Source organism: Callithrix jacchus, chromosome 10 (assembly GCF_049354715.1).
Source record: "Callithrix jacchus isolate 240 chromosome 10, calJac240_pri, whole genome shotgun sequence".
NCBI classification, from domain to species: Eukaryota; Metazoa; Chordata; class Mammalia; order Primates; family Cebidae; genus Callithrix; species Callithrix jacchus.
The window spans coordinates 55742479-55769685 of NC_133511.1; the positions used below are offsets into that span (position 1 = coordinate 55742479).

At 37.2% G+C, this 27207-nt stretch overlaps 1 protein-coding gene and 1 pseudogene across 31 annotated transcripts in view; one reads left to right on the forward strand and one right to left on the reverse strand.

Moving 5' to 3' along the window:
• Nucleotides 1-27207, forward strand: part of DLG2 (discs large MAGUK scaffold protein 2) — a 2299762-nt gene that overhangs the window by 1136612 nt on the left and 1135943 nt on the right. The window lies entirely within an intron of this gene.
• On the reverse strand, nt 736-832 carry LOC118145841 (U2 spliceosomal RNA; annotated as a pseudogene).

The following is a 27207-nucleotide window of genomic DNA, read 5'->3' on the forward strand; positions in this document are numbered from 1 at the left end:
TATCGTGAGGCTTGAATTTTTGTTTTAATAGTAATAAATGTTGGCTCAGAGGTCATGGGAATGTGTAACAGAGGTATCAGATATGATGGAATGAGAGAAGTCTTGGGTACCTTCTTTTCATTAGAAATTATCCCATAAAATTCTTACAAGGGAGAGAAATGAAAGTAATTAGTGACAAAAAGACTCAGATCCTTTCTCAGTTAAAGCCAGAACACATAAGAAAATAAATTCGGGATTTTCTAGCTTTGTAGTTCAAGTTCCTTCTGCTGCTTTGTAATCACAATAGCCGAAAGGGATTTTTCTTCTTAAATTGTAGAGACAAAAGGTTGTCACCTGGATATGTACTTCTTGCACTCTAGCATAAAAACAGTGACTTGAACTAGACCAGGGAGCAGTGCAAAATAAGATATTAGGAGGCTAAATTTCCCTGGAAGAAAATGATTCAAGTGTCTGCAAAAAAGCGATTGATCTTTCTGATTTTACTGATAAGCTTTGAAAACCTATCAAGGTGGGAAACTGATGTAAGATTACTGTATTAACGGAGGAGTAATCAGATTTCAAGTCTTAACTAGTAGAGGAATGAAATGTAATAAACAAAAAATTCTAATCAATCAAAAAAATCATGAAGAATACAAAGCAAAAGATCATGACAGAAACAAAAAATATAGAAAAATAATTTCAAGTATAACAATACTCATACAAATATAAATAGATTCAACTTCCCAGTTAAAAGACAAAAATTGACATTTAAATGATTTTAAAAGCTCACCTAATGTGCCATTTGAAAAGACATAGCCTACACTTGATCTTAGCCAAAAGGCTAAGAAGCAATGAGCCTAAAATATGAAGACTCACAAAGTTTGAAAGTTAACAAATGAAACAAATATGTGATAGGCAACTGCTAAGCAAAATAAAGCTGAGGTGGCTTATAAATGTCAGACAAAATCGACTTAAGACAAAATAGACTATTAGAGTTAAAGAAGATCATTATATAATGATAACATGCTTATTTCGTAGATATATATTGTGAATTTATGTGTACTTAATAAAATATCCTTAATGTATATAAAGAGAAATGGTACACATAGAGAAGTTAATAAATCCACTATCACAATTAATATTTAATTATAAAATAGCTTTTTTATTTAAATATTTTGAGACAGAGTCTTACTCTATTACCCAGGCTCTAGTGCAGTGGCATGATCTTGGCTCATTGCAACCTCCACCTCTAGGTTCAAGCAATTCTCCTGCCTCAGACACCCAAGTACCTGGGATTACAAGCATGTACCACCATGCCTGGCTAGCTTTTGTATTTTTAGTAGAGACAAGGTTTCACCATGTTGCCCAGGGTGTCTCAAACTCTTGGCCTCAAGTGATTCACCCACCTCAGCCTCCCAAAGTGCTAGGATTACAAGTGTCAGCTCACAGCGTCAAGCCTATAAGATACCTTTTAATGTCAAGAGATAAAAAAATTAGTAAAGTTACAGAAGATTTAAACAATGTGCTGCTGTTTCTAGTAGTAGTATGGTAAACCATCTCCTTGTACAATACAAATAAAACAACAGCAACAAAATAAGTTACATAGGAGTTAATCAAACTAAATATATGCAAAAAACTATGTAAAAACATTTATTGAAATTTACTAAAGAAGACTTAAATACAATGGCATGCTATGGTCATGGATATAAATATTCAACACAACAAAAATATTCCTTCCAAATTGATCTGTAGATTCAATTCAATTCCTATAAAAATCTTAAGAGGATGTTTTGAGGAGCTGGACAACCTGATTAAAATGTACATGAGAAGAGTTAAGGGCAAGGAATACATACCCATGATACTTCCAAGAAGAAAAATTACGTGGGGGTACTTGGCCTAGCAGACATCAATTATACTAAACAAATTCTACTGATGACAGTGTGGTTTCAGGGTTACATAAACGTATCGACCAAACAAACAAAAAAACCTTGAAACAGAAGGTAAGAACACCAGTTCTAGAGCCAATTTTCTAACCTATACATGCCTCAATTTCCTGATTATTAAAAAAGTAATCCTAATAGTACCTACCTCGTATATGAGGATTTAATGAGTTAATTATTTACAAATCACTTAAAAGAGTATCTGGCAAATAGTATAAGTATTTGCTAACTTCATGAAAACTTGCTATGTGACAGAAATATCATATATCATATGGCTCAGAACAAAAAAAAAAAAGAAAGCCAATTTATACATAGTAGTGGGGCAAATATATGAAAATATGAAAAATTAATTTATTTTATTTGCTTATGCTTGACACAAGCATAAGCAAATAAAAAATTAAAATAATTCCTATCTCACATCATACGTAAAAATGAACAAACTTTTGATTAAATACATCAATAAAAAGGCAAAATATTAAACATTTTAGAAAAAATATAGCATAATATTATTATGATTCTGTCATTAGGAATGATATCTTAAAAAAACTATGAACTCATAATTGAAAAGATGTTGAACTCAACTACATTAAAGGAATGCTGGGTGGGGTACAGTGGCTCATACTTGTAATTTCAGCAGTTTGGGAGACTAAGGCAGGAAGATTGCCTGAGGCCAGGAGTTTGAGACTAACCTGGGCAACATAGCAGGAAGCTGTCTCTACAAAAAAAAAAAAAATAAATAGCCAGGCATAGTTACACCCACCTGTAGTCCCAGTTACTTGGGAGGCTGAGGATTGAGTATTATCACTTGATCCAAGATATTTGAGATTACATTGAGCTATGAATATATGTAGAACTCTTGCAGGTCAACAAAAATAAAAATAGAAAATACAACAGAAAAATGGTCAACAGACATCATCAAACATTTTTTTAAAAAGGTAAACAAATAGTGAATATATAGTATATCAAAATGCCAGACTTCAAATAAGAAAGGAATCCAAATTAAGCCCAATACCATTTTAAACTTAATTATATAGGCATCAAATTAGGAATCCTGATATTGTAAAATGCTATTGAGGTTGTTTCTTTTATACTACTCGTGGGCATAACCATTTTAGAAAACAAATTGACATTATATGATAAAGTTGAACATTATGACTTAGCAATTGTACTCCTAGATATATACACTGTAGAAAAATTCTTGTAAATGTCCATTGCCCATAGTAGCTTTGTTTCTAAAAGGAAAAAGTAAAACACGAAGTGAACATAATATAAATGTATATCAACAAGAGAATAAAAATATAATTTATGGAATATTCACATAATGGAATAATGCATAGCATTAAAAATAAACATGAATGACTCTTTGAAACATAAAATTGAATGGAATGATGTTGAGCAAGTCAAGAAAAACTGCATATAGTCTGATAACACTTTCATGAAGGTCAAAAACAAGCAAATTTGAACAATATATTAATATTTGCGGGTAGATTTGTATATAAATGCTAAAATCATAAAATCAAAAAGAGCTAAAAAATTTAGGAGAGCTGATAAATCATAAGAGATACAGATAGAAGAATGAAGCAAAACTCATACAACAATATTTACCATTCTGATTTTAAAGTTGATGTTAATTTCATTACTGTGCTTCAGAACTTTTCTTTACATTCCATGTATTCTTTTGTATACATCAAACATATAGTCAAAAACCATAACCTTAGGGTGTGTTAAGGTAGAGAGTATTTCTTTTAGACTTAACCCTTAAAACAAAAATGGACCTTGTAAGAATTCCTCTCTTCATTTCACTGGAGTTGCCTGAAAGTGAACTTGAGCTTTACTTTAAAGAGATGACAGACGTGAAATGCAGCTCTTTCAAACAAAGCAGTTTTTCAAAGTGACATATCTTCTGCGTCTGTGATAGCAGACGCTTTTAAAAGCAGCAGAGAGAGGGGGCAGTGGTGGGTGGAATTAGAAGCAAATGCTCTTATTCATATGCTGCCATGTGGAGCAGATTGGCCATGCTGCTTTCAGATACACTTAAGAACAATATTATCTTAACTGCAATTGAAAGATCTGGAACCACTGAACTGTCATTGATAGGATCTGCCACCATTCTCAGTATTTCAATGATGAAATGAAGTATAAAAATTACAAAATCATCAGATTAGAACAGACCTCAAAAGGAAACTTGAAGTTCTCATTACTTTCTTTTATTGGGTCAAGCATAAGCAAAGCCATGAAATTGACATTTCTTACTCTTGACAGCATCTGATATTAGGCAGCTCCTTTAGGAGAGATGAAATAGAATCAGGAAGACACCTGACCCTTAGCTGAACTACTTACTGAAACACCTGTACTAACCCGCAAGGATAAAATTGTGTCCAGTCTAAATCCCACTTTTTGCCATTCCCATTCAAAACTCTTTTTGTTCATCTTGACCTTATTAGAACAGGACATCTAGTCTCATAATTTATGAAATAGTCTTTTCTATAGCTATAAGATTGTAAAGTCACCCCTCAGCTTTTGGCTGCTGTGATTCATTGACAGACGTATAGATAGAGCTATGGAGGTTAATATATATGGATATACACAATTTTTTATATATAATTGGCCCTAATTTATTGCCACTGTGTAATTATGGTTATACTTCCTTAATATTATTTTGGAAAACACTGACTCTTTTAACTTAAAATACATATTATATATACCTGAAAACCAGGGTATATATGATATATATGTACCCTTTTCAATGTAATGAAAAATATAATTTTCATTACATTGCCTTTTTACTCAAGAAGTCATTACATTGCCTTTTTACTCAAGAACTTATCCTGGTTTTCAGATATTTATTCAATCAAATTCAGCTTCTCGGATAGAATGTAAAGCGATAGTAAATTTCACCTAACTTCATCTTGCTAGCTTTTCTTTTTTATCAGACAGGCCAGAGTTTAAATCATAGTCCTGACACTTTCTAGTAGGTTTCTACTTTAACTGAGAGCTCTAATTTCTTTATTTGTGAATACAAGTACTAAATAAATGTTGATATTTTTTAAAGTTTTCTCTTAAAAGATGGCCAAGTTATTTTTTAAAAATAATTAATACTCAGATTTCTCCTATAATTCAGTATAGATTTTGCATGAGAGCTATATTATAAAGTTGGAATAGTAATGTCTATCATATTTTTAAAGTTAAATTAAATTTGAGAAGTAGTTAGCAGAGTTGTCCCATAGTTGTGCTCAATAATTTCTTTTAAATGATTCTTATCCTCTTTTCATGTTCCTTTATAGAAAAAATACACACACACATATATATACATATATATATAAAAATACACAAACACATATATACGTATATATATATACATGTATATATACGTATATATGTGTTTGTGTATATACATGTATATATGTGTATATATATATATATATGTATATATACAGTCTTAATGCTGCAGGAATAATCACGAGAATGGTTTATGGAAGAAATAAATATAGTATGTGGTGATAAGATTTTCCTTTACTAAGAGAGGCCTGGCTGGAATGAGGAAAATGAGAGAGAGAAAAACTGACTCCCCCAGACTTCCAAACATAGAATGTCTTTTGTGTTCATATCATAATTTGTATCATAGGTCAAGAAAGGAAAGTTTCTAATTGGAAAAAGACGACTGAACTTCTCCTAATTATTGTTTGCTAATGTGGTACTTCAATTCATCAAATATTTGTAAAAGGAAATAAAATAATGAGTTCCACCATAAAAAAAGGGAGAGCAGCTGTTTAATCACAAATACTGGAGTCATTTTGTGTAAAGACAGAATGGCTTTTTCATTCTGTCATACAGAAGATCTTTCATTAACTGGTTTTAGCACTTCTGAAAATACATTTTCTACTACTGAAACTCTATTAGTTGAACACTCAGTATTCTGACTTTCTTTACATTTAGGGTACCTGATGGTAAAAGGAATTTTTTTACACTTTATCATATGTATTTTGCAGGCAGCAGGTAACAACCAAATATAAAAGAACCATTTGACCTCTTAGCAGGTAACTCCTAAAGTGAATTGAAGTGAATGATTTATCTTGCATAGGGTAAGGATGAAATTGAAACCCAAATACTATATTCATGACAAAGGAACTATAATGTCCAAATAGCTTGCTGTTCCTTTCCACATTTCAGTGTTCAATGGGGATTTTTTCAGTCTTTCAAAATAGGAGGAGACAGAGTGGAATGAGAGAACAGCAGCAGCTTGCTGCCTTTTACTCGCAGCTAGGAGGTGTGTTGAATTCTTCTAGGTTGACCTCTTGAATGGGCTGCTCACTGGGACCCAAATCACACAGAGCCTGTGAACTGCTTTAGTACAGTCTTGTTTCAGTGTTTTCACTAAAGGACCAAAGACAGAGGAGGGCAAACACATGTCTCAAGAGTTCTGTGTGGAAGAGGTAACATAGTCTGAGACTGAGACTGTACAAGTCAAAGAATCAGCAATTTGTTTGGAGACTGCTTTTATCTTAAAAATCTATGCAAATTTTATAGTCCCGACCTTAGATTATTTATATTTGTTTTAATATACATTTTCTCCATGTCTTTAAGCATGATTTATGATCCAGGAAAATGTCTGAGGCTTGGTGAAATCCATAGAATGTTACGGCAAACCCTTGGTGTATTGTATTTGGAAATACACACTTTAATTAACTACTGAGGATTGAAGGTGCTTATACTATTTCCTCACTTAAATCAGTAGCCCAGTTACTCCCCCTGAGTTCTAGAAGTCTGCCAACAAGACATATTCTATAGCATCTCAAACTTCACATGCCCAAAACTTGCTCATCATCTTTTCCCTCCTTCTCTTATACTCACTTTCACGGTGAGTGGCACCTTCCAGGCATTCAGCTGCTCAAACCAGAGATTTGGGAGTTATCCCAGACATCTCATTCTCCATCAGCCCCCACATTCCACCAGCCACCAAGTATTGTCAAGTATGCCTCCATCTGTTATTCTCTCTCTGGATTAACATTGCTTTAATTTAGTCCTTTATCATCCCTTGCCTAAAGTATTCTTATCAAAATCACTTAACTGGTCCCTCTGCTCTTCTACCTACTTCCTGTAAGTTCCCTAGTTTATGACTGCCTAATACTTTATGATGTATTCCAAACTCCTCAGCATATCATAACTTTTATCACTTGAGCATCTTAAGCATCATATTCATATTCCATAGACTCACCCTGCCAATTTCCCCACATTCTTACCATTTTATAGCAACATATACTTAACATCCTCACACTGGGTCATTCTTTCTTATGCTTCTGGGCTCTTGCTCATATGTTCTATTTTTGGAATGTTCTCCCTCCCCTCTTTTCATTGTATGATTAATTACTACTAATCTTTCATTATAGTTTAACGATGGAACTGCTGAAAGTTTTTCTTTCCTCTTCAACAAAACCCCAGCAGTTTTTATACTGCTTCTCACAGGAAACTTTTTGCACTGTGTATTATTGAGTTTTGAATAAAAGTGCAATTGGTTAGCGTCTTATAGAAAAACCATATTTTTACAATAGAAAAATCATGGGACCCTTTTTATACTACTAAAGCTTAGGATTAGTTGTGTTGAAAAGAAACACACACACGCGCGCACACACACACACGTGAATGATGTAAGGTGTATAGTTCATTTTCACACTGCTGATAAAGATGTACCCAAAACTGGGAACAAAAAGAGGTTAGTTGGACTTACAGTTCCACATGGCTGGGGAGGTCTCAGAATCATGGTGGGAGGTGAAAGACACTTCTTAAAAGGCAGTGGCAAGAGAAAAATCAGAAAGAAGCAAAATCAGAAACCCTGATGAATCCATCAGATCTCGTGAGACTTATTCACTATTCCAAGAATAGCTTAGGAAAGACTGGCCACCATGATTCAATTATCTCTTCCTGGATCCCTCCCACAACACATGGGAATTCTGGCAGATACAATTCAAGTTGAGATTTAGGTGGGGACACAGCCAAACTGTTATCATTCCACCCCTGTCCCCTCCAAATCTCATATCTTCACATTTCAAAACCAGATATGCCTTCAGTCCCCCAAAGTCTTATCTCATTTCAGCATTAACCCAGAAGTCCAAAGTCTCTTCTGAAACAAGGCAAGTCCCTTTCACCTATGAGCCTATAAAATCAAAAGCAAGCCAGTTACTTCCTACATACAATGGAGGTATAGTTATTGGGTAAATACAGCCATTCCAAATGGGAGAAATTGGCCAAATCAAAGGGATACCCTTTGATCCAGTGGGGAAGTCAAATTTTAAATCTCCAAAATGATCTCCTTTGACTCCAGGTCTCACATCCAGGTCACACTGATGCAATAGATGGGTTCCCATGATCTTGTGCAGCTCTGCCTCTGTGGCTTTGCAGGGTACAGCCTCCCTCCTGGCTGTTTTTATGGCTAGCATTGAGTGTCTGGGGGTCTCCACGTGCACAGTGCTAGCTGTTGGTGGATACCATTCTGGAGTCTGGAGGATGGTGGCCCTCTTTCACAGCTCCACTAAGCAGTGCCCCAGTGAGGGCTCTGTGTGGGGGCTCTGACCCCACATTTCCCTTTTGTGCCACCCTAGCAGAGTTCTCCATGAGGACCCTGCTAATGCAGCAAACTTTTGCCTGGGCATCCAGGTATTTTGATACATCTTCTGAAATTTAGGTAGAGGTTTCAAAACCTCAGTTCTTGACCTCTGTGCACCTGCAGGCTCAACACCACATGAGAGCTGCCAAGACATGGGGCTTCTACCCTCTGAAGCCACAGTCTGAGCTCTATGTTGGCCCCTTTCATGGGACAGGGCATCAAGTCCCTAGGCTGCACACAGCATGGGGACCCTGGGCCCAGCCCACAAAACCACTTTTCTTCCTGGGTCTCTGGCCCTGTGATGGGAGGGGCTACTGTGAAGGTCTCTGACATGACATTTTCCCTGTAGTTTCAGGGATTAACATTAGGCTCCTGGATGCTTATGCAAATTTATGCAGCCAGCCTGAATTTCTCCTCAAAAACTTGAATTTTCTTTTTTACTGTATTGTTAGACTGCAAATTTTCTGAACTTTTATGCTCTGTTTTCCTTTTAAAGTGGAATGCTTTAAACACCCAAGTCACCTTTTGAATGCTTTGCTGCTCAAAAATTTCTTCTGCCAGACCATCTCTGGCAAGTTCAAAGTTCCACAAATCTCTAGTGCAGGGGCAAAATGCCAGCAGTCTCCTGGCTAAAACATAACAACAGTTACCTTTACTCCAGTTCTAAACATGTTTCCCATCTCCATTGAGACCACCTTAGCCCGAACCTTATTGTCTGTATAGCTCAGCATTTTGAGCAAAGTCATTCAGTAAGTCTCTAGGAAGTTCCAAACTTTCCCACATTTTCTTGTCTTCTTCTGAGCCCTCCAAACTGTTCCAACCTCTTCCTGTTTCCCAGTTCCAAAGTTGCTTGCATGTTTTTGGGTATCTTTTCAACAACACCCCACTCCTGGTACCAATTTACTGTATTAGTTCATTTTCACACTGCTGATAAAGACATACCCAAAACTGGAAACAAAAAGAGGTTTAATTTTGCTTATAATTCCACATGGCTGGGGGGGACTCACAATCATATCAGGAGATGAAAGTCACTTCTTACATGTTAGCAGCAAGAGAAAAATGAGAAAGAAGCAAAAGCCAAAACCCCTGATAAACCTGTCAGATTTCTTGAGACTTAGTATCACAAGAATAGCACAGGGAAGACTGGACCCCATGATTCAATTACCTTCCTCTGGGTCCTTCCCACAACATATAGGAATTCTGGGAGATATGATTCAAGTTGATATTTGGATGGGAACACAGTGAACCATATCACAAGGTATATGTTAAAACTAATAAGAAGATATGGGCCATAAGTATATTAATGATAGTAAGCAGCTCTAACAGTTTTTAATATTGTAGGCAAATCTACAATGAGATACCCAAAACCCGTGGAGATTCTTTATATCATTTGCAGAAATAAATTATCTAATAAACAAATTATCTAATTTAGCCAAAATTTATCAATTCAACTTTTATCTTTATTACTTGCAAACCTCACCTATCCCAAAGAGTTCATGCCTTTCCTCATTTTTGTGCACTTGCTGTTTCCTCTGCCTGAATCGTCTTTTGGGGTTGGTTAACAAGACCGTAAGAAGTGACTGCAATGTGTTGGACTCTGAGCTTGGTGCTTCTTAGGCACTTTATTTCCATAACTTACCCTCTTTTTCTGTCTAGAAAATTCTTCAAGTCTCAGCTTGATCATCACCTCCTCAGTGAAGCATTTTCTGATTCCTAGAAGCATCATTAATCAGCTTCACTTCCACAGGCTTTCAGTACTTTATAAACATCTGTTTCCACTAAAATAGATTATAAATATAATTCATTCAGTCTTTTTAGAGAAAAGTAGATAAATAAATATAGATAGCTAGAAAGATAGATAAACACCTATTATGTGGCAGGCATTGATACTGCATTAATAAACAAAATAGATTATGCATTTGGGGAGGCAGACAGTAAACAATAACCAGATTAAAAAATTGAATTTTATTATATGACAGAATGATATATGTTATTAATTAAAAGATTGGAAAGCTTACTGGAAAGGTGATTATAAGTTTAAATAGAATGACTAGAGTAGACCTCTTTGAAAAAGCAGCATCTGAAACAAAGACTTAAAGAAAGGGGAGTGAGCCATGTGGAAAAGAGGTTTTCAGGAATAGGAAACAGCCAGGTTCAAAGTCTTAGGCAAGGAGTGTGTCTTGCTCTATCTCTGAGATTCCAATTAGTTTAGAGTGAAGCTTGAGTATTGTTTTTTGTTTTCTTTAAAAAAATTTCCCAGTGATTCCACTGTTTAGCCAGAGTTGAAAAATACTATGCTAGATGTGGGATGACAGAAATACCTCAAGTCTCAAGAAGGCTATAGTTTGTGAGACAGAGGCACACAAACACTGAGGAATATCTGGTATTTTATAGGAAAACAGACTATAGTCAATAATAATTCAATTCTACATTTTTAAATAACAAAATTTACATAATTGGATTGTTTGTAACACAAAAGATAAATACTTGAGATGCTAGATACCCATTTACTATGGTGATTATTATGCATTGCATGCCTGTATCAAAATATGTTATGTACCTTATATTTTTTAAGATACATGTAACATGAAAAGTACTATGAGAAAACTTTGTACAGAATCAAATGGGAGGACTCATTGCACTTTACCCAGCCTGGGAATGGAAGGAGAGTACCAAGCTGCCTGGAAGGATCCATGTTGGAACTAAGTTTGATGAATAGGAGGTAACTAAGAAAAGAACAGTTGAGGGAGGGGTGGAGAACCTGTAAGTGCTCCATGGGGAGTGTGGGGGAAGCATGCACAATCAGGAGGAACTATAAGTAATTTAATATTAATAAAATGGAGAGTTACAGAAGATGAAGCTAGAAATATGGAGAGGGATAAGATCTCAGAGAGGTTTGTAAAAACTGCGAAGGAGCTCAGATTTTTATCCTGAATGTATGTGACACTGAATGTTTTTATAAAGCCAGTGATAAGAACTGGTTAACTCAAGTGGCTAATTTTAGTGGCAGTGAGAGAAAATGGATTTTAAAGGAACTCAGCTTAGAGCAGGGCAGCTATCGTAGGAGTATATCAGTACTTCAGCAGAGAGCTGATGATGCTTTGAGCCAGGGAATTTTTTTTGAGACGGAGTTTCGCTCTTGTTACCCAGGCTGGAGTGCAAGGGCGCAATCTCGGCTCACCGCAACCTCCGCCTCCTGGGTTCAGGCAATTCTCCTGCCTCAGCCTCCTGAGTAGCTGGGATTACAGGCACACGCCGCCATGCCCAGCTAATTTTTTGTATATTTAGTAGAGACGGGGTTTCACCATGTTGACCAGGATGGTCTCGATCTCTCTTGATCCACCTGCCTCGGCCTCCCAAAGTGCTGGGATTACAGGCTTGAGCCACCACGCCCGGCTGAGCCAGGGAAGTTTTATAGAGACAGAGTCAGTGTGAGCAGGGGTGATCTCAAAGACATATTGAGATGGTGTAGTTTGATGAACTTGCAATTAGTTGGCTGGGTAAATGCTGGTCAAGGGTGGAAGAATAAACAGTGGGAAAAGTCAGATGATGCCTAGGTCTCTGGCTTGAGCACATGTGGAGATGGTGGTTCCAGTCACTGATATAGGCAACAGAGGAGCAAGAGCACCTCATAAGGAAGAATGGTGGGATATTCCATAACTGAGGTGCCAAGAGCACACTGAGGTGATGACCAACAGGCAGAAAATGTGGAATGCTATGGACTTCTGTATCTTTCACTATGATAGTAAGCATAGTTAAGAATGTGCTAACCTGAATTTTCTTCTAGATGGATTTATAAGTGTTAACATGTGTCTAAAATCATTATAGACAACCTTCACAGCTCAGGCAAAGATTTTAAGGAGCTTTAGCTTGGCTCTTTAATTTTCTATAAAATGTAAAAGTCTAATTGGTATCAAGATCCCAAATAGTGAAATTTAGAACATGTATAGCTAAAGCCTTGTGCAAAAAGGAAGAGACTAAGTGGGTAAACACTTACATTAATATGTTGGTTTAGCATTACTGTTTAGAAAGTTTAGGGTTTTTTTCTTTCCTGCTTAAGAGAAATATTTGCTCTGGGGAATAATATGGGTCCTGTAACATTTTTAGGATATAAATTCTGTAACAGTAACAGTATGGAGACCTTTCTCTTCTCTTTGCTAAGGAAAAGCAGTTTGGGGAATGATACCTGCTTTTTCCGAAATCCCAGTCTACTTATGTCTCTGTCACATACTCTATTTCACCCGGGGAACTACCCGGGGGAGGGGGAACACTGAGTCATGGAAGAAAGCTGAATGGAAAGATAAGACATCTGGAGTCTCACTTCTCTCCCTACTGACTTGCTGTGTGATTTTGAACAAATTTTGCCCTGCCCTAGTCCTCACTTTCTTTTGGTGAAATAAAGAAGTTGGTTGAATAGTTTAAGCACCTTTCAGGCCATCATTTCTATGAATCTCTCAACACAGCTGTCTTTAAGAAGTCTTCATAGTCCTTCTCAAGTCTTGTGATTGTCTTCATAGTTCTTCATAGTTCTTCTCACGTTTTATCAGTTATTCATAAGTTTTGTGATTGACTTAGAGTTTTCCAGTCTGGAGCATAAAGATGGATGATTGTTATGGACTAACATTTTTACTATGAAGAAATGCTAGGAGAAATGGACAGTGTCATAATAACACCCAGAGTCATGGACAGCCTTGGCTCCCCATGACATCTGGTTTTCCTCTGATTTAATAGAAACTGAATATTTGCTTTTATGTTAAATATATTTTCCCATTCCAAGAGAATGCTTGTAGTTCCAATAGCATTTAGTTCTTCGCCTGAATGGTTGTATTTGAGAAAGACTATCATAAATGTGTATGGGTTACGGTAGGATAAATTTTTCCTCAACAGTATCTGGAGTATAGCATCGTTCAGGATCTGCCAGCCTACCTTAATGTTAACGGTGCATCCTTTTTTGGTATCCCATTTATTTCAATAAGAAGCAATATGGATATGTACAGTGATTCCTAATAATTGGTCATTTATGTTCTGTCATCATAGTACGTTATAAACGTACCACTTTGAATTATGGTTAACGTTTTCCTTTAGATTAATTCACTTTTCAGTTTAATTTTATAGGTGTTGTAAATGGAAAACTGATACCACTTGCTACTTAGTAGATAGCTAAAAATAGTTAACATTTTAATAACAGTAAAATTTTAAAGAAAAATTTTTACACTTGTAAATCACTTACCACATGTTGAATTCCACTAGTAGACAAGTTCTACTGCAGGCATTTTTATCAGTTATCTATTGCTACCCACTAAAAATGCACATCATTCTCAGCAAACTGACACAAGAACAGAAAATGAAACACCGCATATTCTCACTCATAGGTGGCTGATGAAAAATGAGAACACATGGACACAGGGAGGGAGTACTAAACACTGGGGTCTATTGGGGGGAAAAGGGGAGGGCCAGTGGGAGGGGGAGGTGGGGAGGGATAGCCTGGGGAGAAATGCCAAAGGTGGGTGAAGGGGAGAAAGCAAACAAAACACACTGCCATGTGTGTACCTATGCAACTGTATTGCATGCTCTGCACATGTACCCCAAAACGTAAAATGCAATAAAAAAAAAAGAAATATGCCAAAAAAAAAATGCAGTAGCTTATAACAACAACCATTTGTTTAGCTTACAAGTGTATGTCAAGTAGATTGTGTTGTGTTTGTAGGCTAAAAAGTTAGCTTGTACTGTGTCTTAGATTTTTGGCAGAAGACACAAGACTCCTGGATCATAAATAAAGAACTTCAAATAATTACGACATGGAAAGCAGCATGAACATTAGTCAGCACGGTGACGTATGTTTCTCTTGGTTCCCGAATTCCATGGAAGAAACACAGAGGGACCCAATGGATGCTGCACATGCAGTGGTTTTGAATGACAGCCATGGAACACTGAGATTGGGAAATTTATTTTTACAAAGACGCCTGTTTTTTGTCCTGGAGGGGAATAATATTACCTCATTCTTCAAGGTTGCTTACTACAAATACAACCTTGAGAAATGACCCAGGCAAAGTATAGTCAGGATCTTGCCTTCTTTGCATATTCCAGAATAACATGAAGAATCTTTTAGGGCCTTTGCTGAATTTGCCTCTCCCAGTGTTCTAAAAGGCAGGATTTAGGTCAGGTTTAGATGGATGGATACTGCTTACTTAGGCTAGGCTTGATTAATCTCAGCTTAAAACCTACAGGCTCTGCTCCACATATTCTCTTGCTCTCCAGGAGGCTAGCCCAGACTTATTTACATGTCTCTGATGGCTGGGGTCTCAAGAAGGAGAGAGGAAGCAAGGCCTCTTGTAGTGTAGGCCCCAACTACTACATCATTTTTGCTGTGTTCCATTGGCCAAAGCAAGTCACTAGTCAGCCCATTTTCAAGAGATAAATAATAGACACCACCTCCTAATGGAAGGTACTATAAATAATTGCAATCATTTTTGTAATCTAATACATCAGATTTTAAAATATGTGGATTTAAATCTAGAATCCACTTAATGCCTCAGAGCCTCAGTTCTCTATGTAAAATGAGAATGGAAGTATTTATACCTCCATACCCTCAAAGGGTTGTTATAAGTACCTAAGCAAACTGAAAAGAAGTAAAATCAGTATCCAGAGTTGTGCCCGATACATAAAAAGTATGCAGTAAGTGAAAGTGGTTATTATTAAACTCCAAACGTTCCCATTTTAAAAACTCAGCTGTGGTTTGCCATGTCTTTCATGCTTGTTTTCTATCTGTTCCCTAAAGTTATGAGCATATTTGAAATCAGACTTTCCATCTATCCCATATCCACACCACTCACTCTGTTGTTCCAGATCTATACTATTAACTGTAACTGGAATTTGGCAGCTTTTTATATCTATATGTCATAACTCCTGGAGCTGTGTAGAAGAAAAGCCACTAAGAATGTACAGAAAGGACACTGTACACATTGGCTTTTGGCATTTGGTGAATAGGATGAAGGAAGGGTACTGTGTTGAAGCACCAAGAAGAAAACATAGTAGAGACCAAGCCTGGCCTTTGCCTCTTCATAAATAGTAGTTCATTGTAAGAGTTCTGTTGAGATGCTACACTGCAAGATAAATGTGATATAGTCTTAGGGGTCTTGCGAATAGGAAAAGATGAAGGAGGAGGAAGAGGCACAGATTTTGAAGAAGAAAGAAAAGAAAGAAATAAAAGGAGATAGGGATGGAAAAAGAGATGGAAATAAAGATGAGGAAAAGGAAAAAGAGGAGAGATGGGAAAAAAAGAGAGAAAAAGAGGAAGAAGAGGAAGGGGAGTGAGAGGAAGAAAGCAACCATTGAGAATAAGGAACAGCATGCCTGTTAGCTCAAACCTTGTATTTATGACAAAACAGGGTATCTCCTTTCTTCTTCTTTACTCCCTTTTATAGTATAGGTATGTGTGGCCAGTGGGAACGCAGAGCTGGGGTATTTTGGATGTTCATAAATGTGTGTAGCCTCATCTCACTATTAAACAGAAGTGCTAACTGTTCTCTAATTTTAGCGAATACTTCTAAATGTCAAAAGACAGATTTTTCTCCAACCCCCTTTCCTAGTCCTCAAACTTTGAGTCACAAAGATAACTTTGCTCTCTGAAGAAATTGGCAGAAATGAATAAAATAAAATGCAGAGGAAATTTTTTTGACAAATTAATTTTAAGACACAGTTCTAGTCCAGCATCTTTCTAGCCAAGCAGGCACCAAAATATATTTTCTAAACTGAGATGATCAAGGGGAAAGGAAAGGAGAAAGGAAGATGTCCTTAGAGACAAGAGTAATGGAAATCAAGAAACTGTCTTCTGTCATGGGGTTCAGGACAGATCTAGGCTCTAGAAATTGACAAGGGGTGGCTTTTAGGTCTTTCATAAAGTAGAAGGAAAAATCAGTGATGGGATATGATACTAAATAACTGGTTCTTATGTGATATGGACTGTGTACCAGATTGTATGTACTGTACGTACACCTACTGTGTGCCAGGCACTGAAAATAATAGTTGATGAAGCCACCCCATCTTATCTTTCAGGCAGCTTACAATTTAGAGAGAAGAGACAGACACAAGAACAAAAAATAATAATTAAGTGAGATCAGATATAAGTCAAAAATGTGTGCTGAGTGCCATAGGTGAACAAGAGTGAGATACCCAACCTGTGAAAGGAAGACAGGAGAAACTTCCTGTAGGACCTAACACCGGAACCAAATCTTGAACAAGAATAAGGCAGATAAAGAAGTGGGCAGAGGACAATGTCATCTATGGCAAGGAGACATGAAACTGCAAGTTGATGGAGGAGGGGCTTATGAGTAATTGAATATATTTGGAGGCTGAGAGTTATGTAGGGACTAGTTCTGGAAGGCACTATATACCATAACATAGCATTCATCTTTTTCTACAAATACAGATTAACAGCTCCCTAGTTAAATTTTTTGGTTATTAATTATTTGAAACCTCATCCTTTCCAACATTCAGAATTCCACCTAGCTATTCACCACGCCACCTCACCCATAACTGAGTTGAGAACACAAATGTCAACACAGATGATTAGTTAGAATTTGGCATTGATACCAACCACCAGGAAACCAAAATAGAGGTAACTTAACTAAAGTGAATGTTCATTTCTCTCTCACAGCAAAGCCCAGGTGTTCAGTCAAGGGCTAAAATGCTTCACAGTGTTAGTGACCCAGTCTTCTCCTATCTTTTTGTTCCCCTTAGATGGCCTCAATCTTAAGTGAGTATGGCAGGACAAAAAGAAATTGGCCAAAGGATATGTGAATACCATATCTTAAGAGATGTTCCCAGAAACTGCCACAAGACATTACTGCTTACACTAACTTACCAAATAGTAAAAACCTATTATATGGCCACATGTAGCACATGAAAACTGTGAAATATTGCCTTCTTGTGTAACAGCAATGAGCCTTATTTTGCAACAGTAATGAAAAATAAGTATGGATACATAAAAGAGTCATCAGATGTATGAGCAGCTCTTTTTTTTTAATGCTACACAATACTTAAGATTTGCTTTAAACCCTAATTGAGCAATATTACCTTTCTTCTCAGAATTGTCATTCCACACTATACTGGGCTACTGAGCATTGTTTGTTAACAACCATTTACAGCTTACAGCTTATTTTCTAACTGCCTAAGATTGTCTAAGCTCTCTTATAGAAGAAATTTCTTATTATACATCTAAAATTTTTTTATACATCTAAAATTTTGGCTTCTATTTTTATATATATCTAAAATTTTGGGCTTCTATTAATATAGTAGAAAATATGAGGTAGTCACAATATAGACTAATAGACTAAGATCAGGCCAATTAGTACATTTTATACAATATAGTATTAAATAACTGGGTGACCATTGATGGCTAGGTAAGGCTGAAATTTAGGGCTTCAAACCAGTAGCAGTACAGCAATATTTAATTCCGACTTTCAGGTTTAGGAGCCACCCTTTCTTTTTACATTGCCAAACACAACACCTGATGTATAATAGATGCACAACAAAATAAAGGTGTGTTGCACTAAGATTACTTGCACACTCTTAATAATAAAGTTATAAATAATAAACACATAAGGATATACATTTCATTGAACTATTTCTTTATTCAAATGAATTAATTTGTGTATGTTAATTGAGTTTTTCATTACAGCCTAGATTATTCTGAATATGGCTCTGTTTTACCATTGAGTTTGTGCTTTTGTATTTTTCATGTTATTAATTGGTGGCTTTTTGTTTCATTTAAAGAAATGAAACAAATTTCCATTATCAATTCCTGTAAGACAGGTCTACAGGTGGTAAATTCCTTTAGCTTTTGTCTGAGAGTATTATTTCTGAAAGACAACTTTGCCGAATAAAGTTTGTACTGGTTGTCAGCAAAGTGTCATTCAGCACTTTGAATATGAATATATCATCCCATTCTCTCCTAGCACATGGTGTCTCTGCTGAGAAATCACTGAAAGTCATATTGGCGCTCCTTTGTTTGTGTTTCTTATCTGTTGATACTCTTAGAATTTTTTCCATGTCTTTGATTTTTGATAGTTTGATGATTATGTGTCTTGATGCACTTCTCTTTGAGTTGAATCTGCAGATACCTACACTTCCTGTACCTCTCTCTCTTCTCTTCTCTTTCTGCAACTCTGCTATGTAAAGAACAAGTCCTGTAGGCTTTCTTCATTCATATTTTATTCTTTTATCTTTTTTCTCTTCCAGCTGAATAATTTTAAATAAATAATTTTGAAGTGGTCTTCCAGCTCACTGATCCTTTTTCCTCTTGATCAAGTCTGCTATTGAAACTTTATAATAAAATTTTCAGTTCTATCATTATATTCTTCATCTCTAAGACTTTTATCTGGTTCTTTTTATTATTTATATTTATTTGTCAAACTGTTCACTTTTTATGTATTGTTTTCCAAATTTTATTAAATTTTCTATCCATGTAATCTTCTTGTTCACTGAACTTTATGAGTATTAATCTAAATTCTGTGTCAGTTATTTTATATATCTCCACTTCTTTGGGTTCTGCTCCTGGAACTGTGTTAGTTTCTTTTTGAGGTGTCATGTTTCCCTGATTTTTCATAATCCTTTTGTCCTTGTATGTCATCCTTGCATTAGAGGATACAGCCCCTGCTTTGCCCTTTACAGGTGTTCTTTGGCAGGGATAGACCTTCACTATTTGGTCTAGCTTGTGATTCTCGAAGGATCAGCTGGTGATGACCCAGACAGAATTTACTGTGAGTTTTATTGTTGGCTGTGTAGCTGCCTTTGCTCTGATGTTGTTAGGGGTGCTGGCTGACCTCTGCTGTTTAGTGAGACCACTAGCTGAGCAGTGCTGTCAGGCAAAGCTGCTGGCTGGTCACTGCTATCAATTCTGATCACACTGGTAATAGGATGTATTCTCTGTATGGGCAATTTAGCTCTTTAAGGTCTGCAGTAGAGCAGGGCTGCAGCCTAAGCTCTAAGGTTAGGTGGAGATGCTGTTCAAGATAAGTGGGACAATAAGTTATGCTCCTTAGAATTTTACAATTAATGATTGCCTCCCTGTCAGGTGGAGCCATGAGATAGCTTTTTGGTTGAGTGGAGTAGCTGTTTGACCTCCTGGGCAAAGCTTATGTAGCTTCTTTGAAATGCATAGAAATGGAACTCTCCCTGCCTGGGTAAGGTTGTTAGCTGACTTCCCAGGTTAAGGCAGTCTAGCGCCTTTGCTTCTCTGGAATGCACAAAGGTGGTAGTCTCTTTGCCTGGGCAGGGTTGTTGGGGTAGGGTCTGAGGCTGGGCATAGATACTAGCCATTTAGGGACAGAAGTTAGTTTGAACCTCCCAACATGTTTCTAAAGGTAACCAGCTCAGCTTTGCAGGTTGATTTTGAGATTGGTTGCCTTTTTTTTTTTTGAGACAGAGTCTTGCTCTGTCTCCCAGGTTAGAGTGAAATGGTGCAATCTAGGCTCACTGCAACCTCCACCTCCAGGGTTCCAGTGGTTCTTCTGCCTTGGCCTCACAGGTAGCTGGGACTACAGGCATGCACCACCATGCCTGGCTAATTTTGTATTTTTAGTAGAGATGGGGTTTCTCCATGTTGGTCAGGCTGGTCTCGAACTCCTGACCTCAAGCAAACCGTCCACCTCAGCCTCCCAAAGTGTTGGGATTACAGGCATGAGCCACTGCACTCAGCCAGAGGTTAGTTGGCATTTCTGATCTGGTGTCATAGGAATACAGAAGTACCACTAAGATCCATACACTGGTTACTTGTCATCTATGACTGCTTTCCTAGTTTCTACCTAACTCCAGGTGGCCTAGCCATGCCATTTCCTCTATCATTTCCTGTGAGGTAAAACCAAAATGGGCTTTTTCAGAAGCATCTTGGAATTCCAGGGATGCTAGATGATTGCCCCCAGTTCTCTTTTGCCCATGTAGAAACTGGGCCCAGGAAAATATTCTCAATCTGACTTTGTGTTTAGTTGGGGGAGTGGGAGGAGCAGCACAGTTAGATTAAGGCCATTCTTTTTATCCTTCTTAGAGTTTCATTCAGTTCTGTAGAGCCACTTGGGTATTTCATGCTTGCTTTCATGTATTGGGGTTTTCAGAAGGATGTTTTCATCTGTAGATAGTGCTTGTTAAATTTTCTGTGAGGAGGAGTAGAGCCTAAACCTACCAATTCTGAGCTATTTCTGACATAATTATTGACCTTTTCCTAAGGACTTGTGTGATGCGATTTCGGGGGATTATAAAAATGATTAAGTAACAGCCAGTATTTTCAAGGAGTTTATACTTTAGTATTATGGCAGATATATATACAGCTAATTTTAATAGTTTGTCAAGTACTATTCAACACTGAGGAAGTGCAAAAAAGATGTGTTATTTCAGCCTAATTGTTGGGAAAGATATTGGAAGAGGAGGTTATACTTGAACTGAGCCTGAAAAGATGATTGAAGAGCCATCGAGGGATCATCAAATATATGAGTAATTTCTTTATTGTTACACAGTACTTAGTATTTCTCCTAAATCCTGGTTAAGCAGTATAACCTCTTCTTCCCTAGACTTTATTCCATGATAACTACACAACTGAGTGGTCATCCAGGAGCATACTTTTCAGCTTGCTTTCTCACTGCCTACAGCAATTTGAATTTTCAGGTATACAGAAATTCTTTGTCACTCTTTAGGCATTATAATCATAATCACCCAAACCAGATAGTCAATACCTTCCTTTATGCATTTCTTCCATTCTTCCCTTCTATTCTTTCAATAAGCCTTATGTATCTAAATTAAAGGCTAGCATTTATACCCCACAGCAAGACTTGCACCTTGTTGTATTTGTCGAGGTGAAGTTGGTTTTTCAGCTGTAGTAAGCATACCACTGGAAATGTGTTACTGCTGCTCTCCCCTCACCAGCAAGTATTTTCCCCTCACCAGCAAGTTTTTCACCACAAAGTCGTATGCATTTCAAGCTTTGAGCAACATCTGAGTTTCCACCAGCTGTGTTTTGCATTGTCCTCATTTTGTATAATTAAGAAAAACAGGAAGCCAATCACTTAAGTAAAGCTGACCCTCTTCATTCTGTAGACCCGAGAAAGGACTGCATCAGGGCTTTTTATAGTACAGTTTTTTAAAAAATTTATCCTGTAATCCACTTCAAAGTGGAACAAGGTTAGAGAAACTGTGGCAGTCTGATGGCCTTCCTCTTGACTACAAACAGCTGTGCTTCTCTGAAACTACACAGTCCAATTTAAACACACTTTTCTTAAATAATCAGTTATCAATTCAGTTAGTCACATTGTGACAGAGGATTTCTTCCGATTTTTTTTTTTCTTTTACAGTAACTCAAACCTTAGGAAGCTAGGGAGGCTTTTGACTTTAGTGTTTAAATCTCTACATTCAACCTTTTACCTTATAGGTCCTGTGCATACAGTTAGACAAACAAAGCTGTGTTGCAAATCACCAGGTACATGACAGAGAGGGGTAATTATATTCACTGGGTATTATCTGCTCTTCTAAGGAAATGAAAACATTTTTGACCCCAATTTATTTAGATACTTGTGAATGAGTTTCTGCTCTTTGATTGTACTAAAAGTTAAAACCAATAGTATATATCTAGGAAACAGCTTCTGATTCTACTTGGCTAGAGTTTCATTTTTTTTTTAAGACAGTAGATAAAAATCATTACTTCAGACCAGGCATGGTGGCTCATGCCTGTAATCCCAGCACTTTGGGACGCAGAGGCAGGTGGATCACTTGAAATCAGGAGTTCAAAACCAACCTGGCCAACATGGTAAAACCACGTCTCTAGTGAAAATATTAGCTGGACATGGTGGTGTGCACCTTTATTCTCAGCTACTCTGGAGGCTGAGGCAGGAGAATCCCTTTAACCTGGGAGGCAGAGGTTGCAGTGAGCTGAGATATCATGCCACTGCACTCTAGCTTGGGCAACAGAGGGAGACTGTCTCAAAAAAAAAATACTTTATCATGTTAAATTTAACATAGAAGTAGTAGTTATGTTCGTGTCAACAATACTGTATTGAATGGTATATTTATTGCATATGTCACATTTGCTGATTATCACAGTCAGTATGGGAGATACACAGCTATTTAAAATATCATTCCTGCCTTCATGGATTTCATAGGCTTGTGGGGGAATCTCACATGAATACAACTAAATGTAATCCATAGCAATGTGTCACATGATCTGGGTCCTGTTCTCATAAGTACCCATTTTGTGATCAGACTCATCTCTTATATAAATTTGAGGTAGAGCATCAAAGCCTGTCAAGGGAGTCTTACAATATGACATTTGAATATGAGTAACAATCATTCATTCAACAATTATGTATTGAGTACATACTGTGTTTTAGGTATTGTACTGTTTTTCTAAGGATTAGAAACCTTCCTTCAGGGGCATCTATAGTGCTCTGTATGACTTACAGATTTTTCTAATACTATTATGTTCTAATTACTTTATATTTCCAAAGTTCCATGAGGTGGAAAATTTTGTACCTATATGCAAATGGAAACTGACTTAGTGAAATTAAATAATGTTTACAGTGTTATACAGCAAATAACTGATATATTTAAACCCTAATCCCTGCAATCACGCTGTTTTCCTCTTCTACTACTTTTGACAGCTTATGCTTTCAGCTAATAGAGACATTTTACACAGTACTGACTTTGAGTGCACAGTACTGACTGAGACCTATTTCATGTATCAGAAACCCCCATTAACACCTGTGTATATGGACAAGCTGGTCATTTACATGTTCTTCTAATTCCACCTAATACAAATGAAAATACTTTACTTGTATTTTGGAGTTCAAAGGGAATGCTTTTATAATATAGTGAGGAATATATGAGGAAGGAGTAATATCAGGGAGAACTTAAAATGTGGTGAAACGCAGAAATGGTGATAAACGAAGCTGGAGAATCTACCTGTAGTTGTCTTTAAAATAGAATGTCATTTTTATGTCTCATGCGGTCATGTGGACTAGATTTTCTTTCTTTTCTTTTTTTTTTTTTAATAAGGGTCCCTGCAAATAATGGACCCCTCACCCCAGTGGTCAAATGAAGACTCTTTTTTTTTTTTTTTTTTTTTTGGAGCAAAGGAAAGAAAGAAAAAAAAAGGAGTGAAGAAGAGGAAGAAAGAGGGAGAGAGAACAGAAATGTTGCTTTATTCTAAAAATGGGTATTGAAAACCTCTTTTATACCAATAATCATGTTTAATAATGGCCAATCAATATTTCATTTAAACCTCTGAGTAGGTGCGATGTGGTGCTGACAAAAATGTATATTTTATGTATTTAAAGTGGAGAGCTCTATAAATGTTTATTAAGTTTACTTGTTCCGGATCTGAGTTCAAGTCCTGGATATCCTTATTATTAATTTTCTGTCTCATTGATCTATCTAATACTGATGTTGAAGTCTCCCACTCTTATTGTGTGGGAGTCTAGGGAGTCTAAGTCTCTTTATAGGTCTTATGTATCTAGGTGTTAGGATCCTTAGCTCTTCTTGTTCCATTGATCCTTTTACCACTATATCTTTGTTGCTTTAAAATCTATTTTATCAGAGGTAAGAATTGCAATTCCTGCTTTTTATTTATTTATTTATTTATTTTTCCTCTCCATTTGGTTGGTAAATCTTTCTCCATCCCTTTGTTTTGAGTCTTTATGTATCCTTGCATGTAAAATGGATCTGGATGTAGCACCGTTGGGTTTTGGCTGTATCATTTGATTGGGGGATTTGGTCTATTTAAATTTAGGATTACTGCCATTTGATGTTAACTGGCTGTTTTGTCCATCATTGATGTAAATTCTTCATTATGTTGATGCTCTTTCCTTTTTGGTATATTTTTAGAAAGGCTAATACTGGTTCTTCCTTTCTATGTGTAATGCTTCTTTCAGAAGCTCTTGTAAAGCAGGCCTGGTGGTAATAAAATCTCTGAGTACTTGCTTGTTCATAAAAGGTTTTATTTTTCCTTCAGTTATGAAGCTTAGTTTGGCTGGATATGAAATTCTGGGCTGAAAGTTCTGTTCTTTAAGAATGTTGAATATTGGCCCCCACTCTCTTCTGGCTTGTAGGGTTTCCGCTGAGAGATCTGCTGTGAGTCTGATAGGCTTCCCTTTGTGAGTAACCCGACCTTTCTCTCTGGCTGCCCTTAGTATTTTCTCCTTCATTTCAACCCTGGTGAACCTAACAATTATGTGCCTTGGGGTTGCTCTTCTTGAGGAATATCTTTGTGGTGTTCTCAGTATTACTGGAGTTGAATTTTGTCCTGCTTTGCTAGGTTGGGAAAGTTTTCCTGAATAATATCCTGAAGGGTATTTTCCAGCTTGGATTCATTTTCTTCATCATATTCAGGCACACCTATCAAAGGTAAATTAGATCTTTTCACATAGTCCCATATTTCTTGGAGACTTTGCTCATTCCTTTTTATCCTTTTTCCCCTATTCTTGTCTTCTTGTATTATTTCATTAAGCTGGTCTTCAAGCTCTGATATCCTTTCTTCTGCTTGATCAATTCAGCTATTAAAACTTGTGCATATTTCACGAAGTTCTCCTGTTGTTTTTCAACTCCGTTAATTCATTTATATTTCCTCTCTATATTATTTATTCTTGTTAGCATTTCATCAAATCTTTTTTCAAAATTCTTAGTTTCTTTACATTGGGTTAGAACAAGTTCTTTTAACTCCCAGAAGTTTCTTATCATCCACCTTCTGAAGCCTACTTCTGTTAATGGAACACAGTCCTTCTCCATCAGGCCTTGCTCTGTTGCTGATGAGGAACTGTAATCCCCTGTAGAGAGAGAGGCATTCTGATTTTGGGTATTCTCAGCCTTTTTAGGCTGGTTTCTTCCCTTCGTTATAAATTTATCCAACTGTCATCTTTCCAGTTACCGCCTTTCTAATTAGGTTTCTGAGTTGACATCCTATTTATTGATTCCCAGCGCCGGAATATGAGCAACCCACTGCACCGGCCAAAACAGCGGCTTTAAGACTGATGGTGCTCTTCTGCCCAGGAATCCCTGGTCTGGTTTCCTTCTTGAGTCCGTAATCAGCCACTCTGCCTTCCCAAGTCCAAACGTCGGTCAGAAGGGGAACCAGTCCAGTTTACTCTGCACCAAGAGCCGCCGTGCCAAGGCACCGGCAAAACCGCTGTGCTGGCCACAAGAGTCACGCTCGTGACCCGTGGGGCTCCTCAGCTGGGAATCTTCTGGTCCGTGAGTGACAAAAATTCCTCTGAAAGTGTGGCGTCCTCTCATTCTCTGCGTTTTCACTGGGCGCTACAATCCCGAGCTGTTAATGATCAGCCATCTTGGATCTCTCACCTAGATTTTCTGTTGAGATCATTTCAGATTATAAAGCCATCATGTTGCACTGTGATATTATCACTAAATTGAACAGAATCTGCAAACACAGGAAAGTAATAACTTCCTAGATTGGTAACTGTAGTTCAACCTGTACTATTGGTAACTGTAGTTCAGGTAACTGACACCAGGTGGCAGCATCCAGACACTCACATCTTTTTGAGAAAATCACTGAATCCTATTCTTAAGAGACAACTTAGGTAATATTTTACCCAAACTATCTCACAATTATGGAAGCTCGATACCCAGAGCCCTTATTCAGCATAGTTCTGTAAGAATAGCTTTTTATTAAAGAAAAATCTTAGATAAATATTAATTAAATCACATATGCAGAATAAAAAAGAAATGGAAGTGCTATTTAGGGCATTATTTAAAAGCAAGCAACATTTTATGCTTATTCAAGAGTTATCTTTCTTTTTTTGGAGGGGGAACAGAGTCTCACTCTGTCACCCAGGCTGGAGTGCAGTGGTGTGATCTCGGCTCACTGCAGCCTCCACCTCCCAGGTTCAAGTGATTTTCTTGCCTCAGCCTCCCTGGTAGCTGGGACTACAGGCACATGCCATCACACCCAGCTACTTTTTTGTATTTTTAGTATTTTCGCCACGTTAGCCAGGATGCTCTGGATCTCTTGACTTCATGATCAGCCCGTCTCTGTCTCCTAAAGAGCTGGGATTACAGGTGTGAAGCCCCATGCCCAGCCAAGAGTTATCTTTCTTATTATTCGTTCCCAAGCCACCCCCTCTTCCCTGCAGTCTCACCCAATAAAGGAATAGGACATTCTTGGTTGGGATCTTTCAGGGGTTTAAAGTCTTCCTTCAGGGATATGTGAAGTGTCTCCAGGGATACTGTAAAGTCAGTTCCCTGAGGTCGACTCTGATCTAAATCCCCACAGTTCAGTGCTAACAGGGACTTTAGACAGCTTCTTGTTCACTCTTCTCAGTATGTTTTCTTCTGTGACAGCCAAAAAAAGGCAACTCATGCCTATAAGCCTATCCAAGCTTTTATAAAACCCAAATAATACTGCAGAGAAGAGCATTTGCAACCACCTGTTATTGTCACAGCCTCAGTTAGGGTCATTTGAAATAGGTCTAACTGACATAAAAATAGGCTGTGCTCTATTAGAGTTGCATTAACTGTAATCTCACTTCTTTCTTTTCCTCTAAAGCAAACACACAGAATATAAGTGAGTGAGATTGGAGTTGTCACCTTTTAAATCTGCTCTTTTTTATTTTTTTAAGCAAATGGTCTCCAATCACCATATAATTAATATCAGTATCTGAAATGATTCTTACAGCTGAACATGACCTTTCAGTG